General features: G+C 36.5%; 1 protein-coding gene across 16 annotated transcripts in view; it reads right to left on the reverse strand.

Moving 5' to 3' along the window:
• Positions 1-18,175, reverse strand: part of LOC105229221 (mothers against decapentaplegic homolog 6) — an 87,218-nt gene that overhangs the window by 60,626 nt on the left and 8,417 nt on the right. For 5 of the 16 annotated variants that reach the window (XM_049450032.1, XM_049450036.1, XM_049450041.1 and 2 more), the window contains exon 2: positions 17,625-17,842. The exons of 4 other annotated variants lie outside the window; for them this stretch is intronic. The gene's annotated coding sequence lies outside the window, so the exon portion shown is untranslated. Of the gene's footprint in view, positions 1-17,624; positions 18,082-18,175 lie in introns of those variants that run through there. 7 more of the 16 variants (XM_049450045.1, XM_049450035.1, XM_049450044.1 and 4 more) reach the window with 3 other exon arrangements.

Consider the following 18,175-nt stretch of genomic DNA (forward strand, 5'->3'; position numbering starts at 1 on the left):
AGATATACAACGACATTGACATAGTTCAGCGCAAAGAGACACCGGATTCGCTGGCCGTATGAGCGATAACACTCCAGCTCTGAAAGTATTCGACGCAGTACCTGCCGAGGAAAGCAGAGGAAGAGCAAGACCTTCACTCCGTTGGAAAGACCACGTGGAGAAGGACTAGGCTTCGCTTGGAATCTCCAATTGGCGCCTCCTTTCGAAAAGAAGAAACAACTGGCGCGCTGTCGGTCATTACCGTGTAAGCGATATCTACGCCAGTAAAGAAGAAGTTAGCCAACGAAATGATTGTAGGGAAAAGTTTTAATGTCCTATATACCATATACGCTCGCCAGAAAAAGTATGCGTACACGCTTATGTCTTATTTTCTTTCGTTAAAAAGTTACATTGAATAAATATATTAAGTGCTTTATGCGATCATATTGAGTGTTTTATTACTAGCCAACTACATAATGCGTTGAAAGCAATAACAATTTGGCACCATTGTTTTATAGATAAATGATCCGCTGCCTTCAGTGGGCTCGGAGGAGAAGGGAGAGAAGACGAAAATGGAATAATTTTCAGCACGTAAAGGCGGCCTCCGCCGATCCCTTGCTTCATCTAGGCAGGGACGAAGCTAGCGTTGTCCTCATCCTAGAGCCGTGGCTAAGTTGAAATGCCATCTCTGGATTAAGGAAAAAAAATCCACAAGCTAAGTAAAACTCGTTTATTGGGTGGAAACGAAATAAATGTTTTTTTTTTTTACCTATTTTCATCAAAAACGACGCTACTGTTAAGATAGAAGACAAAGCCGAGCTTGTCTCTGCTTCCATGCCACATGATGACGAGGTAAAGCCAAAAAGCTATATAATGGTAATAGGGAAAACTTCCCTGCTTTTGTGACAGTTTACAGGAAGGAGGTCCTGATTCACTTGCTCTTGGAGTGCACATTAGAAACACAATACAGAGAGTGTCTAGAAATTGCTGCTTACATTAAAGGCAGGTCGGTCGACACTGACGGTGATTAAAGCCTCCGAAAAATTTGAGGCGGAATCGAACTTCAAGCATCTCATATACTTTTTGGTTGTTAACGATCTACTTAAAGAACTCTTCGAGACTTCACGTCTTAAACCTGTTGAAATGATGAAATACCTAGGATTTATCCTTGGTATAAAGCTTTCTTGGATCATTAGTTGACTTATATCGCCCTAGAGGAACTATAGGGAAAATGATCAACTCTCACCAGAGGTGATGTTTTAGCTCCCTGAATCTGTCGTTATGCTAATAATGTTCAGTGGTATATTCTTCTGGTGGAAGGCTTCTTCTTCTTTGATGGCGTAGACACCGCTTACGCGGTTATAGCCGAGTTAACAACAGCGCGCCAATCGTTTATTCTTTTCGCAATGTGGCGCCAATTAGAGATTCGAAGCGAAACAGGTCGGTCGACACTGCCTGGTCGACCACTACCTGGTCTTTCCAACGGAGTGGAGGTCTTTTTCTCTTCCTCTGCTTCCCGCGGCAGATACTGCGTCGAATACCTTCAGAGCTACACTCTTTTCATCCATACGATCTACATTGGACCAATAAAGTTTACAAACACCTAGTTTTAATAAATTACGACACGTTTATTTGTTAAAAAATTAATAAATTTTTAGTTTTTTTTAACCATTTCAAAAGATGTATATTTAACACGTTTTGAGGCCCTATGTTCCACCTTGAAACTACGGAAATATATATATATATATATATATATATATATATTTAACATTAAATATAGCTTATGAAATTATTTTTTTGTTTACAGAAAACTGAAAATGCGCCTGATTCAAATCAAAAAAGTTTACGTACACTAATGAATATTTATACAATTCAAAAGTGATTAGCGGTTTTGGGCATACATTTTGTTGCAATTATTGTCCCTAGACGTCGTCGCGTGCTCCCCACTCGATTTCTAGTATTATTTCCGGATACTTTGACCCACTGACTCGATGGGGCTGCTATTAACAGCCGATTTACAATGTTTTGCGAGTATACAAATTCAGACATAGCGGTACAAAGGCAATTCCTTTTCGCCGTGTCAAAATGAGCTTTAAAATCGACGCGGAGGTGGTGTGTGTCGACTCTCCTTTTAAGATTCTTTTCCAAGATTTGGCGCACTGATAAAGTCCAATCAGTTTATTGATCGAGGCCTTTAATCTTTCACACAATACGCTCGATAGAACCTTATACGCGATGTTGAGGAGGTTATAGTTGGCGCAGATTGTGGGGTCTGCCTTTTTGTGGATTGGACAAAGCACACTTACATTCGAATCGTTGGGCATGCTTTCGCCCGACCATATTCTACAAAGAAGTTGACGCATGCTCCTTATCAGTTCCTCGCCGTCGTGTTTGAGTAGCTCGACCGGCAATCCATTAACCCACGCCGCTTTGTTGTTCTTCAGGCAGGTAATTGCTTTTCGAACTTCTTTATGGACACCAACAACAACCTTTAATGCCATTTTAAACGTAGCACCCCTAGGCATTCCCGGCTCAGATAAATTCTATCCTTCTTCAACAGAGTTCCTGAAAACTTGAATCACTGCGTCTTAGAAGCCACTGATGGCGCTTCTCTCTACTCACATACGACGAGGAATATGTGAATGAAGAGAAGTCGCTGGAAAAGAGGCGTTGTGAGCTTTTTTTCGAACAGGTTGAAGCTAGGAGGTGGAGTTTTCTGTAATCGAGGCTTTAGGCTAGGTAGGGCTTTTCAGACAGATATGGCTTCAATCAAGGTGATGGTAGACGTATTGGTACGAAGTGCAGCTTCTATCAGGAAGGTAAGCTTCACTCCGACAGTAGAACGGCAGTACGTCTGAACTGAAAGTTATGAGGCGCTCTCACACCAGAATAAGTTGGGCATCCCTTTATCCATAATCTGCAATCAACAGTTAACGGAACAGTTGACCCTTTTATAGATGCCTCACATTGTCCAACTATAACACTCTCATGAATTAATATTAATTTTGATGCATTCAACTGCACGAGTACATACTTATGTATTTGGTCCGGCAAAGACAAGCTGTATCACTTTGTCATACTGAAAGCGCACTAACTCAATGCAGTTTAGTGAGAGTCGTCTGGTTGTGGTCGTGCACATCCCTATTAATTGTCTTTGGCAGTATATTCTCATTTGGTGTCGCACATTCTTCAACATCATATCCTCAGGCTTTTGCTCGCTTTATGTACCCGGTGTGCCGCGTAATGTTTTACCCCTTTTCTAGAACCTATTATATTGAAACTTCAATTTATTTTTTTATATTTATAATAATAAATAAATAAATATGTGCCATTTCGGTCAACCTCTTTTTGTCATTTTTCTACTAGAGACATTATTCCATTAGTGTAAATTTTTCATCAATGTAAATCGAAATTTTGATATTTCCAGAACAGAAGCGAGCGAATCTGTTGCGTCGATGCAGCGCTGCCTGGGTGATTTCTAAGCATTGAAGGCCTCACGAAAGGTATACTCTGGAATAGCCTTGAGAACGGAGGTGCATGCTGCTTGGATCCCCTCTGTCGCCTCAAAATGCTTGCTTTTCATCGGCCTTTTTAGGCAAGGAAACAAAACAAATTCGGGGGGCCACATCTGGGCTGTAAGGTGGCTGAGAAAGCGTTGGGATGCCGGCCTTGGTTAGGTAGCTGTTCACAAGAAAGGCGGTGTTAGCCGGGGCGTTGTCGTAGTACAACTTCCACTCGGCTGCAATGTCTTGTCGGACCTGATTGACCCTTCGTTTGAGTCTCTTGAGGACTTCCAGGAACAACTTGGCGTTGACGGTTTGTCCAGGAGGAACAAATTCATGGTGGCAATGCCTTTGACGTTAAAAAAGACATTGAGCATCGTTTTCACAAATATCGCGTACCTCTGCTCTAACGAACGCTGCATTTTCGGCTTACACCACTTACATGAACACGTCGCGCAAACGCGCGGTGGAAGAAAATCAGTCCTATTATTTTCCGGACAAACCCTGTATATACTGTCAGCATCAAAAAAAAAGTGTACAACTTTTTCTCATAAATTTTTTTCTCTATTTCAGTAATCATTTATAAATAATAAAATGTTCTTATAAAGAACTAACTGCAATCCCAAAAAACTGTACAAAAACACAGACAAACCCATATAAACTCAGTATTTCACGTGTCAAAAACAAAGTGAACAATTTGGGAATAATTAAAAAATTCGTAAGCTAATACTTTGCATACTCTTTGCCTTGATAACTGCATTGTGTTTCATTGATTCTACTAAGTTGACAATATTTCCGGGGAAATTTGGACCACTAACTCGTAAAATGTTCTTCTTTTTCTTATTAGCCGGTCTAAATAAGAGCAAAGATGCTCAGTGGTGTTGAATATGTGATCTAGCTGTTTACGTGTACCGCAAAGCAACCATGCCTTTACTTTTCTTGCCGTATGCTGGGAATTGTTGTCCTGTTCCATCCAAAATTGATCGGAGTTCGATTTCACAACGCTCGGAAAGAAATTCTTTTTCAAAATGTTTACAGAGTCAGATTTGTTCACTGTGCTACAAATAAATACCAACAATTTCACTCCACTTGTCCCTATGCACCGCCAATCTATCACCAACCCCTACAATTCTTTGTAGGGAATGTAATATTTTTCTTTTAAAATCACTGATTTTTGTGTCACCAAACTTAAGTTTGTTTTTCAGCAAATTTCAATCGACAATTTTGGCTATGTGTAGAGATGAAGTTTTTTGCTCGGAATCCGGCTGTACAGACCATTAACATACAATGCTAAAGAGTTTCGTCATATAATGGATTACACTTTTTTTAAATCAAGTGAAGTTTGCTTTTAGGTGTTCTACGATAATTTCCTAACTCAAATAATATTCTTTCCGCACAAAAATACTAAATAATATTAAAATGAAGCAGTTACAAAGAAAAAACTTTTAATAAATACTTACGTAGTATGTATGTTTGTGTAAAATTAGTATAAGAGGCCTACTACTACAATTTGTTTTGACGCGTAAAATACTAAGTATACTTAGTTTTGTATGAGTTGCTTCATGCTGTTCTCATTTTCTAAAGTATTTATTAACAAACTGTATATACTGTATATGTAAGTATATATGTATACTATATGTTAATAGGGGTATTCTCTTGCTCTTGCAAAACCCGGTGCACGGTGCAAGAATGCAGATTTACAACGGCACAACAAACACACGCAGAAAAATATTTGCAAAGGCTGTGAAATATGTCAGACGAAAACCCATGTATATTTGAGTGCGATGTCACGCAAAAATAAAATTGCAACCTTGTTGTAGTTGCCATTTTACATAAAGACATATTACGTCGTTAAATTGTTGAGAAAGGTAAATTTTATTTAGATTTTATAATTTCTATTTAAATTATAAAGTTTTGTTACAGTTTTTTTGTTAAAAATGTATGCAGAAGGTGCGCCAATTCCCAATAGCCATGCACAATAGTCACTTACAATAAATTGACTGAATCTGTCGCTGATATATCACTCGATTCTGCAATGGGTGCTCTCGTGCCCTTGTATATTTCGGTGTAGTATTTTTGCAATCTGCAATCTTGCAAGAGCAAGAGAATACCCCTATTATGTTTTATTTTATTCACTAAAAATACAAATACGGTAGAATCGCGAAAACGTTAATCAAAATGTATACTTATGTATGTAAATATTAACTTCTCCAAAGAGTTTTCGAATTTGAAAAAAAACTCGGAAATAAACATAATTTTGGTGATATAATACGTAACAGAAACTTATGTATATTTAGTTTGTACTTTTTCACATTATATAATACTTACATACACATGTATGTACATATTAATTTATAAGGGCTGATTTAAAGAAGCGGTCAAAACTTACTTTTTTCCTTTCTTTTGTGTAATAGCTCCTGACAATTTTCGGGAGCATATTAATAGGATGTGATATCTGATTCGACCACAACACGTGCGGGATGGGATGCATAGATACCGAGAGTTGAAAAGGGAAGCGAGACGCATTTGCAGACAGAAAAAGAAAGAGGAGGAAATGCGTGAGTATGAAGAGCTTGACAAGCCGGCGGACAGTGATAATGCTCAAAAAAGAAGGTAATCTAGTAACCAAAGCGGCGGGGCCGATGGATTGCCGACCGAGCTATTCAAACACGGCGGCGAAGAACTGATAAGGAGCATGCATCAGCTTCTTTGTAAAATATGACTTTAGACCTGAAAAATTAACAACTGACTAGATATTCACCATACGCCAAATCTTGGAAAATACCTGTGAAAAGAGAACCGACACTCACCACCTCTTCGTCAATTTCAAAGCTGCCTTTGACAGCACGAAAAGGAGCTGCCTTTATACCGCGATGTCTGAATTTGGTATCCCCACAAAACTAATACCGCTTTGTAAATTGACGTTGAGCAACACCAAAAGCTCCGTCAGGATTGGGAGGGACCTCTCCGAGCCATTTGATACCAAGGGCAAGATGAAATATCTCCTGCCATCAAACAAACAGTCGTCGCACTCGCGACTAGGCATCCACGTCCCTGTTGACAATCATAACTTCAAAGTTGTAGATAATTTCGTCTACTTAGCAACCAGCATCAACACTAACAACAACGTCAGGCTTGAAATCCAATGCATAATATCTATTGCCAACAGGTGCTACTTCGGACTAAGTAGACAATTGAGAAGTAAAGTCCTCTCTCGACGAACAAAAATTAAAACTCTATAAGTCACTCATTATTCCCGTCCTGCTAACTGGTGCAGAAGCATGGACGATGTCAATATCTAACGAGTCGACGTTGCGAGTTTTCGAGAGAAAAGTTCTGCGAAAGATTTATGGCACTTTGCGAGTTGGTCACGGCGAACATCACATTCGATGGAACGATGTGCTGTATGAGATATACGACAACATTGGCATAGTTCAGCGAATTAAAAGAAAGCGACTACGCTGGCTAGGTCTTGTCGTCCGAATGGACGAAAACACTCCAGATCTGAAAGTATTCGACGAGGGAAACAGAAGAAGACGCCCATGACAAAACAATGTATGTATATAAGTACCTTGCGACACCGACCATAATTATTAACAAAGAAATTCGGCGAATACATAGCATTGTTTTTCTTGCCAAACAAGCGGTTCGGTTTGAAAAAAAATAGATAGGTAAGTTCAAAAAAGTTAACAAAAAGTTAACCGAAGGTTTAGCTTTCTCGCGAGTTAAATTTTGTGCGATTCTACTGTATTTCATTTTTTTTAATTTTGTTAATATTAATACATACACATGTACATTTATTGTTCTCACACTTCTCTCTATTCTCCAAATAAATAAGACTATATATACATACATATGTATTTATATACTTATATTGCAACGCTGAGCTGCGGCTGACGGTCGAAAATCGGACTATCCGACAGATAGCCAGAAGACACATTGCGAATAAAAAAACACTATATAATTCCTGCTCGGGCTTGCGTGCAGCTAGCAAGCGTACAAGCAACAACAAGTATAACACAAGGCTACCGGCTGCCGGGTAGTCAGCGGCATCTTAAACGTCAGGCGCCAGTGGGCGCCACTGACGTAATAAAAGAAATAATAGTAACGTTACCGACATCGTCATGATGGCGCCTTTAATTCAGACACAAATGCGGCGTGGCACAGCCAGACACATCTTCGTATACATATATGAACACATACTCATGCACGCATTCAGAAACAACACAAAAGCGAAAACTAATTTTTATACAGAGGCGAACGAATTCAGTAGTGCTAACGTTCCGACGCCAGTGAATAACCAGATAACGACTAACATGTCTGCGCCACATCACCTCTCACCATATACATATGTATATTACCCTCACTAAACGAGCAGCGCCACTAAAAAATACTCTTGTTGAGTCGCCTGGTTTATGGCTGGTGCCGGGCATACGAACATGATTTCTTACCATATACAAAAATATGTGTGTATTCTCCATTTACACATATACTACGCACTATGGTATAAGTGTGGTGCTTGTTTCTCAAGTTGGTGAGCAAGTCATTTTATTTACTAAAGCATTCACACACTTAGAAACAGCAACTAGACAATATTTGAATTAAAAACAAAAACACCATTAAATTCGTCATATACATTCATATATGTATGTACACATATGTTTATAAAAGTATATATCATTGAACCCACATAAGGGCGCTAGGCTAATCAGTGTTGCCATTTTTAGATACTCAAATAACGCCAAAATTAAAATTTTAAAATAAATGATAAATACATACTACATCTATAAACGGAACAATACTTTTGGATATATGTATGTATAAACATATAATGAATAACTTTGTACATCGACAGACAATTTTTGATCTAAATACACTGGTAGATACATAATTTGTGACATGAAAATTAGGTGTTTCCAATGCAGTTTGATATCCTGAAGTCAAATTTAAAAACATAATTTTTGTATCACCCACAAATATTCTGTAGCCTGCAAATTTAGATTTTACAATACTTACAATTTAATTATATTGCATCGCCTCATATTTTCATACGATCAGGGGATTATCCGGTTTAGACCGGCTCTGTCTGCTTGTTTGAAGTAAATAGCGTATTTTACGATCACTTTATTTTACAAAATTTATCAGTAGACTAACGATATCCAAATTGTTTACGTGTTCTATATTTGGATAGCAAAACGTTTTTGAGTTCACATTCTTTTACGTTTTTGAAATTACTAGGGGTATTCTCTTACTCTTGCAAAACCCTTGCACGGTGCAAGATTTGCATATAAGTATTTCCTCTTGGTGCACCATCACAACAACAGACACACGCAGAAAATTATTTGCAATGGCTATAAAATATGTCAGACAAAAACCCATGTACATATATTTGCGTGCAATGTCACACAAAAATATAATTGCAACCCTGCTTTAGCCGTCATTTTACATAAACACTTATTACGTTGTTAAATTATTGAGGAAGGTAAGTTTTAAATAGATTTTATAATTTCTATTTAAATTATAAAGATTTGTTACAGTTTTTTTTTTGTTAAAAATGTATGCAGAAGGTGCGCCAATTCACAATAGCCATGCATAACAGTCATTCACAATGAATTGACCGAATCAGCCGTTCATATATCACTAGATTCTGCAATGGGTGCTCTCGTGCCCTTGTATATTTCGAGCTTGCAAGAGCAAGCGAATACCCCTACTGTGTTTAAGATTTTTATGCACAATGACTATGCATTGCGTAAATACATAGTCATATGACAGTTTTTGCTATGTGTGCGGAGAACTAACTCTTAAATCGCAAAAACGTAATTTTACACCGCTTGTGCTAAAAGATTACGAACAGTATTTTGAAGTTAAAATTAGGGACCAAGCCAAAGCATAAGCCCTTCATATCTGTTGTAAAATTTGTGTAACATTGTTAACAGCTTGGTTAAAAGATTCAAATCGTAAAATGCCCTGCAATACGAGCCTGGAGTGCCTTTACGAGTGTTGTTATAAATTTTCTTGGAAATGTGAAAGCTGACAATTAGAAAGATCTTGTGACTTATTGCCTATAAAAAAAACGGGTTGCAACATGTCCCATAAAGTTCTCCCATCTGGAGTTTTTCCCCGAAAATTTAGGGCGCGTAAGTGACGAATATGGGGAACGGTTCCACCAAGGCATTTCTGCTATGGAGAAACGGTACCAAGGTAAGTGGATTACCAGTTTGCTTGCCGATAACTGCTGGACATTGTTAAGAGATACTCCAAAAACAAAATATCGCCGAAAAACATCGACAGTAAAATTTTAAGGTACTCTTTGATAAATAAAATAATGTAATAACAATATACTTAAGTATGTATCTATCGCGGTTTTTTTAAACAAAAATCCTCATAGCAAAAAAACTTTAGGTGATGGAAGAAATCTGTAGCTATTTTCTGCATTTGTGGCAATTTTTACATAATAAACACTTTGTTCTGTTTATGTCACAAAAAACAAATGGATTTTTGTTTACCAGTGTTACTAACACGTTCTACCCGGCGCATTTTATTTATGTTTCTATACATTGTGTGCAGAAGTTTGTCAAGTTGTTCGTATAACGGCACTTTTCTAATTGTTTTGTTTTAGAAAGACCCATAAAAAATTAATATTATTTATGTTGAAAACGCCCACAACAAGTATAAATTTATAATCTCTCAATCTATTTCATTTCCACGGTCCACGCCGCCAGATAAGCGCAGTGCCCGTGGACCACTGGTGGACCGGTTAGAACGTTTTAAACAGAAGTAGTGAGCATTATTTCTTTTCTTATCGGTTTCAACTTCATTTTTCTCTGTGTTGAATTGGGGTGAAAAATTTCCCTATGGTGTAAAAAAATTTTACATTTTACCAAATGGAAAGTAAAATATTGACATTTGAAATTCAAAACAAAAGCTATTGTATCATATGAAAGTTTGCCTTGTTACTTAAATAATTGAACATGTTCGTAAATTGAATTAAATAAAAAGCAAATACTTTGCCTGCTAATAACAATATCAATGAAACTAGAAAAAATTATTAAGTAGGGGCATTTGTTATTAATTGAGAATTTTAGACAAAGTATTTGGCTATTACGATACATACATACATAATTATATATTCATCACATTGCGACCTTTTAATCAACTACAAAAATCTTACTTTACTTAATTTTCTTATCTTGATTATAGTTTGCAATAAAAAAAGAACTTTCGACTACGCTACACTAACTCCCCTTCTTTACTGTGGTTTTCGACCTGGAGATAACCAGATAGCTAGATGATTTTTTTTTATTGCTAGTCTAGGATATTTCCTCGTGGAGGCTGAATTTACCGACTGTTGCGCCAGAGAAACCTTCCTTTCCCACCATGGTGTTAAAATCGCCAAGCACGATTTTGACATCGTGGCGGGGGCAGCTCTCGTCAAATCGTCCTTCTGTTCCGTCGGGGCGTAGGCGCAAATCAGCGATGTGTTGAAAAACCTCACTTTGATGCGGATTGTGGCTGTGCGTTCATCCCTCAAATCGTAATCCTTATTTCGTTTGCCATGGTCGTCATCAAAAAGGGGTTTGTCTTCCGAGGCAGTTCTTGACTATTAATTGGGGTTTTTACGTGGCGGGTCCCGAACCCAGCGCATAATCCTGTGGAGGGGGATGTTTCGCCTTCTCACTTTAACTCGCCTTCAGACGGATGTTCTGCTTGAACCATATGTTCAGAATGAACCATATGTTAAGAATCATTTCTGGCCACTCCCAAGTGAATGGCAATGAGAGAACTTTCCTCAATTGCGTAAACTTCTACACATGACTCCATCCTCCGCTCCTTCACACGCTACAATTACTGCCGTCCCTCAATAAAAGTGACAGCGGCAAATTACTGATAAAAATTCCTCATGCCCATAGATTTTATATGCCGCACTCCTAAATAAATGCGGCGGCAGCGCTGAGCGTTAAATATTTCGATTTTTACAGCGCGGTAAGAAGGGATATTGGCTACAGAAAACGAAAAAATGGTAATTTTTCTGAAAAATTTCTTGTTGTCCGATGTTTAATGCAAATGGATATAAGAATTATTAACAAATTAATTCGTTTTGCCTTTAATTTATTTTTTTAATAATTTTAGAATATAAGTGAGAATTTGAGTAAATATGCAGCTTTATTTAGCGATGCCGCGTCGGCGTTAACGCTGAGCCGTAAAAAACCAATATTCCGGGAAGTATTAAATACTCGTAATTTTTGTTTTATGACATATTTTTTTCTTTTTCTCCCACAACATTATGGAAATATGTTTTAAATTCCTTTGCGGTTAAAAGAAATATACATATGTATGTACATATGTATGTATATAAACACATCTTAATATTCACATTTTTATTTGATATGTAATACTGCTTAATGCTATTAAATAATTAAATTAAATACAGTCGGATAGGAAAATTAAAAAAACAGATAAAAGTAAAATTTTTATGTTTTTCTTGGTGAATCCCAATGTCAAAATTTTGCTCAGCTCCCGTTTGGCACTCAGCCTAAGAAAGAATCATAACATTATTGCACATGCGTCGGAAGACGTTTTGTTTGAGCCACAAGTTTGTTCGATTCGCTAAAGAGTAACGTTTGGAAAATCGAAGACAGCTAAAATTCAGTTTGGGAGAGAGTTGTTGTCGAGAACGTATGTATAGTGAAGTAATGAAATGAAAAAGATTTATATTAACATATTACTTTAAATACATACTCGCACATACATATGTATGTTTACTGCAATAAATTATATATGTATGTATATCAAAATAAGTAAGCAATTCTTCCCCAAAGTACGTCATTGTCCAAATATCGTTTATAATTTCTTATCAATATATGTACATAGTTGTCATTTTATAAAAATTGTTAGTTGTTTTGATTAGCATGATTAACTTTTTCCCAAAGCCATTGACTAAGTGCTGAAAGCCACAAGTTAACAATTGTAAAAAGAGTATTTATATGTACATACATATATACTTATGTATATGTATGTCTGTATACATACATACATTCATGAATGTATTATCGCTGAAAAATGCACACACAGAGTTTTGGGTGTATGTACAATATTTTATTTCTCATCATATTGGCGCCACGATGCAAAGTTTGTACATACATATGTACATAAGTATATGCATGTACATATATGGATCCATACAAATGAAAATAAATAAACATGCATATACAGTTACAGACAAAAGTTTACATACAACCCCCGTTTTCGTGGTTCTGAAAATACAAAAACTCTTTGTAAAAATGTATTGATACAGTTTTATTCTAAATTTTTTTAGCTTTTTGTCAATAACTTTGTTTTTTATGTTAAATAATAAGTTTAGTTTATTGCCATTAGAAGATCTTTTAGAACGACGAAAACATGGACAATGGACTTTTTTGCGCAACTGGTTATATCTGAAATAATACACATAAGAGCAAACAAATACATACATACATATGTATGTACATATGTAATTATCTATCGCCACACCTAAGTAGTTCTGCGGATTAAATTTTCATTAACATTTCAATCAGTTGAAACACAAATGAACAAACTAGATTCCTGATTTCTTAAAAGACAACTGGCAAAAAATATAGCGTGGGAAGCAGAGAAAGAGGAAGACGTGGCTTCACTTGGAACCTCCAATTGGCAGCAAACAGTAAAAAGGAAGAAAGACTGACTAAACTCGGTTGTAATCGCATAAGCGATGTCACGCCAATAAAGAAGAAGAAGCTCTTATGTCACAACGTTATCAGCACGTAGAACATCAAAGATGTGAAACTTTACGATAAATGCGTTATGACTAACCAGATTGCAACACTTGGGTTAGGAATCTCCAAAATGTAAATTGTAATCTACATAGTATATTGATTGCGATATTTATTGAACGTTTACAGGGTCCAATCGAAGTGTAACCAATTAAAAAAGCCATTAATTCGGTTTGGAAAATTATTTTTTTATGCGAAACCAGCAATCTCACTTGTTTCTATTCAGTGTAACTCGTGACTCCGACTTTATAGCGCGGTGATTCTTTCGTGTGTTTGTCAAGTTTATTTAAACCGATTGATTTATACAAAAATAAGTGTAATTTGGACAGTACTTATATTTAAAATAACCAGAAAGTGATAATAAATATATAAAGGTATGTCGGCCTCATCTCGTGCAAGAGCCTGCCAAAAATATAAATTACGGCTACCGTTACAAAGAGGGGGCTATGCCACGCATAGGTACCCCAATGTCCGGCGACGAGCGAACGACACGGTTTCGGAACGTTCAAAGCTGCTGCCGCCGACCTCGCGAGTACCTCTACCACTGGAATACCTTTACTTATGGATGTAACGAATGAACAGACGATCGATATATCTATGGGATCTGCCACGGAACTGAGAGATGTCAATATCAGTAGAAGTGAAGCAATGCAAAATCATTGGCGCTCAGCGGACAAATGCTTCAAAACGGTATTTGAAGCCAATCTGTTTGGTTTATCTTGCAGCGTTTCTGATCGACTTTGGCTCGAAAGAGACTTATAGAAGTTCAAACAAAATTATCCGATGGTTCAAACAAAATTATCCGATGAAAATGTGACGAAATTTCGCTTATGCAGTACCTGTAGCAAATCGATATATGCCAATAAAATCCCAACGCTGTCGCAGTCAAACGGTTTTCGTTATCCTCCAAAGCCGAGCGGACTGCCGCTGCTTGGCCCGATTCGATTCGATTGATTTCACCGCGGTTACCATTTATGCAAATTCATCGATTACGCTACGAAGGTAACTATGGTATAGTCTGCCAGGTAATCAACGTACCTGTCGACGTAAACAACATGGTGCAGCAATTACCGAGGCGGATAAAAAAGAAACTTATTCATAAATCAAATTACTTGACTGGTTTCGTACGTATATCAGTTATCAAGGTCTGGCTGCGTTATTTAGTAACCCAACCGCTGTACAAACACTATGACATAAAGATCGACCGGAGTGTGTTTGGCAAAGATGTGGATGACTATATCGGGCTCGAATTTCAGTTAGAGTCTGTCGACCCCAACTTTGCCCCAGATTCTGAAATCTTGTTGGCTGGACAACATACTTAAAACAGCGCCAATCTTGTTTTCATTTCAATCTTTTACTTTAAATGCTATTCGCTAAAATAGACGTTTCACGTTAAAACCAACGGCCGTGTGCCCCGGCACAGCCCCACCCGATTTTTTTTACCTCGGACCTTGCTCTCCAAAATGGTCCAGAGAGAATAATTCATTGGATTCGCATCCGGTGAATTCGAGACCATTGTGTGGTCGTAATGAAGTTCGGAACTTTGTTTTTCAACCATTCTTGGTTCACTCGCGCTTTGTGAGACGGTGCTGAGTATTGTTGAAACGTCCATGGTTTGCGACCGAAATGTTTACCCACGGCTTCAAAGCAGCCTCCAGAACACTTTCCCGATAATATGTCGTATTTTGCAGTGACAGCGGCCTAAACCATTATTTGTGGCGGGTGCTGCCTCCTGGTGGCCAACCGATGACTTAGATTCACGTATGAACGGTCGGTCAAGTAAACCCTATCGTTTTGAGAGTTTACGAATTGTTCAATTGGAAAATTTTTTTGATTTTTTTAATGCTGATTTTTTTGCGACATTTTAGAAATATATTATTATATTAAATAAATGTGTAAAAACGATTTAGTGTTATGTTACTTGCTAAAATAGTGAATAAAAGAAGTATAAAATTCATAATACATTGAAAATACCATAATTTTGGACTTTAAACGCGAATATCTCCTGCGTCTATAAGCAAATCCCAATTTTGAAAATTCTTACTAATTTGTGGTGTTTTGCGACAGTTTGTTTTAACAGCAAACAAATTTATTTGCGCTAGAGCCATAGGCTTCGCGGTGGCTTAACGGAAACTTATAGGAAAATTGTCATTCATTCAGTTCTGGCTGACATTGGCTCGCATTTATTAGCACAGTAGGAATATAGTACTGAGTTGTAGCTTCTGATTTTTGTCACTCCTCCATATGTGGATAGCCGGACGATAAGATCGAAAAAGTTAAAGAAACAGGACTTGAAAATCGTGGTGTTGGAATCAGAGAGATTGTAGAGGATCTCAACATCTCTTATGGATCAACGTAGCATATTTTGGTAATGTTTTGGCAGTGGCGTAGCTACAACTTCGGGCGCCCGGGGCCAAGGATGTTCTGCCGCCCCCCTTTATCTACCTACCTACAAGTTTCATGAGGTGGTTCGAACAAAGGTGAATTTTTACAAAATATCTTCGATATTGAGTATATAACTCATTTTTGGCCTATATCTTGTACACTTTTGACACAATTTGCAGGATTTTTGCCCCATTTGGAGTTTTTAAATATCATTTTTGAAAATTTGGAGAAATGAAAGTATTTGTTACATTCAAAGCATAGGGTAACTGTGAGAGTGACACCTCGCGATGACAGAATAAAAATAAAGATACTATTGCGATCAAAGCTAGAAAAGTGCATCTTTAAGTTCTATCACTATTTTAAGAAAGATATAAGCCAAAAGATATAAGGCAAATTCAAAGACTGAAGAGTATTCTTTAAGTTCTATCACTATTTTAAGAAAGATATAAGCCAAAAGATATAAGGCAAATTCAAAGACTGAAGAGTATTCGAGTAAAAATTAATACTTTTCATTGTTATTCAGATTATTACATTGTGAGTGTACAACTCTTTATCTTTTATAATAAATTTTGTAAAAAAAATGTGTTGAAGTATTTTTCTGAATATTAAAAAACAGCGAATACCGTTTTGCCGCCCCGAAGACATTGCGCCCGGGACAACGGCCCCCTTCGACCAAAACCCACCCCTCAAAGATGTCTGTAAATTGGATTTTTATGCATGAGAATTATCCAAAGCACGCAGCTGAAAAATGTGAAGAATTGGCTCGCTTTTGAAAATATTCACGTCAGAGATAATGAGATGTCCAACTCCTCTCTCACTGGAAGTGAGAGAACAATTGCTAAACGTCAAAACCACCTAAACTTTGACAGTTGACTGGATTGAGGAGGTTTTGACGTTTAGCAATTGGAAACGAGCGATGGCCAGACTGAAATCTTACCAATAAAATATGAAAACGGAGGGATTTGTTGAATCGTTCAAGACCACTTATAAAAAATGTTAAGCAATGAAAATTAAATAAATTTATGAAATTTAAAAGTATTTGATGAAACGTTTTGTAATGTGATGTATCATAGTATTATTTCAATGGAAATTTATTAAAAACCTTTATTGATTAAGAGCTAAAAAGCTGAAATCCTTTTATTGGGTATTAAAAGTTCAAAATTCAGTTCTTCTAATATACTTTAAAAAGATTTAAATAGTTTCTCCATATAATAAATAACCACTACATAGTAATTTTTATTCGTACTCAATGTTGGGTGTTTTAATTTAAAATGCCCAAAAATTTTTATTTTGTTAGATCTGGCCATAATGGAAAATGTTATAAAAAACGCTTATTTTGAGGCGCTCTCACACTGGAATAAGTTGGGCATCCCATTATTCCTGATTCACGTCCTGAGCTGCCCAACGCAAAGACCCGATGCAAACTCCATTGAAAATTTTTGGAGCGATGTTAAGATGCGGATTGCTACAAAAAAATCAAAAATGCTGAAGAGCTTTGGACTGTGATCGAGGCGTCATGGTACTCAATTCCACAAGGTATGTAGGTGCCAGAATTTTGTGGAGAGGACATACTGCAAAGTATTAGTATTGTGAGTGCTTAAAAGTAATAACACTTAAAAATTTTTTAACGAATTTTGCTTAATTTCCGCAGAAACTGCCTACTGTGCTTTTTCTATGTCCAGACCAAAACACGCAATTGGAAACTCAATATTTTTTTTAAATAACATATGTACATTACTTATTCCTCAATTTATACAATACTAATGAAAAATTTTAATTAATTTTTTTTTTTTTATATTGATAATAAAAAATAAATAAGCTCAAAGTGTGCTATTTCTCTGATCATGACTGTATACATATGTATATCAGAAAAATAATATACATATGTTCATATTTTCACCAGCACCTCCTGTTACAAAATTATCTTCCAAATAACAGTATTTTGTTAAACCATTTGACATCTACTTACATGATTTCTTATCAACAATATCCGTATGAAAGCTTTTCTTTGGCTCGATTTTATAAAAGGTTGCTTGCAGTAATAACGACGTTTCTTTATTAAGATTTAGATAAATATTTTTTGATATGTTTTTGTTGCTTTATAATCCGTGCTTGTTTTGATATGCAGGTCATGTTTATTTATACTCATTTATAGGGAGTATGATTCAGTACGTTTTCATTAAAACACTTTATATACTAAAATAAGAATTCGAAAATTACATTGCACAAGTGTCATACATGTATAAACCAAAATTTCTATTTTAGCAGTAAATTAACGATTCCGCATTTAACACATATTTTTAATTAATTTGTTTCAATATTCAAAACAACGTGCATGTGTACTGCATACAGCCAGACGTAGGTACATATGTATGTGTTTATTTAAGTATGCAATTAACCACATTCGCGCACAACCGGTAATATAACTTTCATATACATGCATTTTTTCTTTTAGTATCAATATTAATTAGGTAGGTACATACATTTGATTTTTCAACTTGTTGTCATACTTAGGTAGAT

The sequence above is a fragment of the Bactrocera dorsalis genome, chromosome 2 (genome assembly GCF_023373825.1).
Source record: "Bactrocera dorsalis isolate Fly_Bdor chromosome 2, ASM2337382v1, whole genome shotgun sequence".
NCBI classification, from domain to species: domain Eukaryota; kingdom Metazoa; phylum Arthropoda; class Insecta; order Diptera; family Tephritidae; genus Bactrocera; species Bactrocera dorsalis.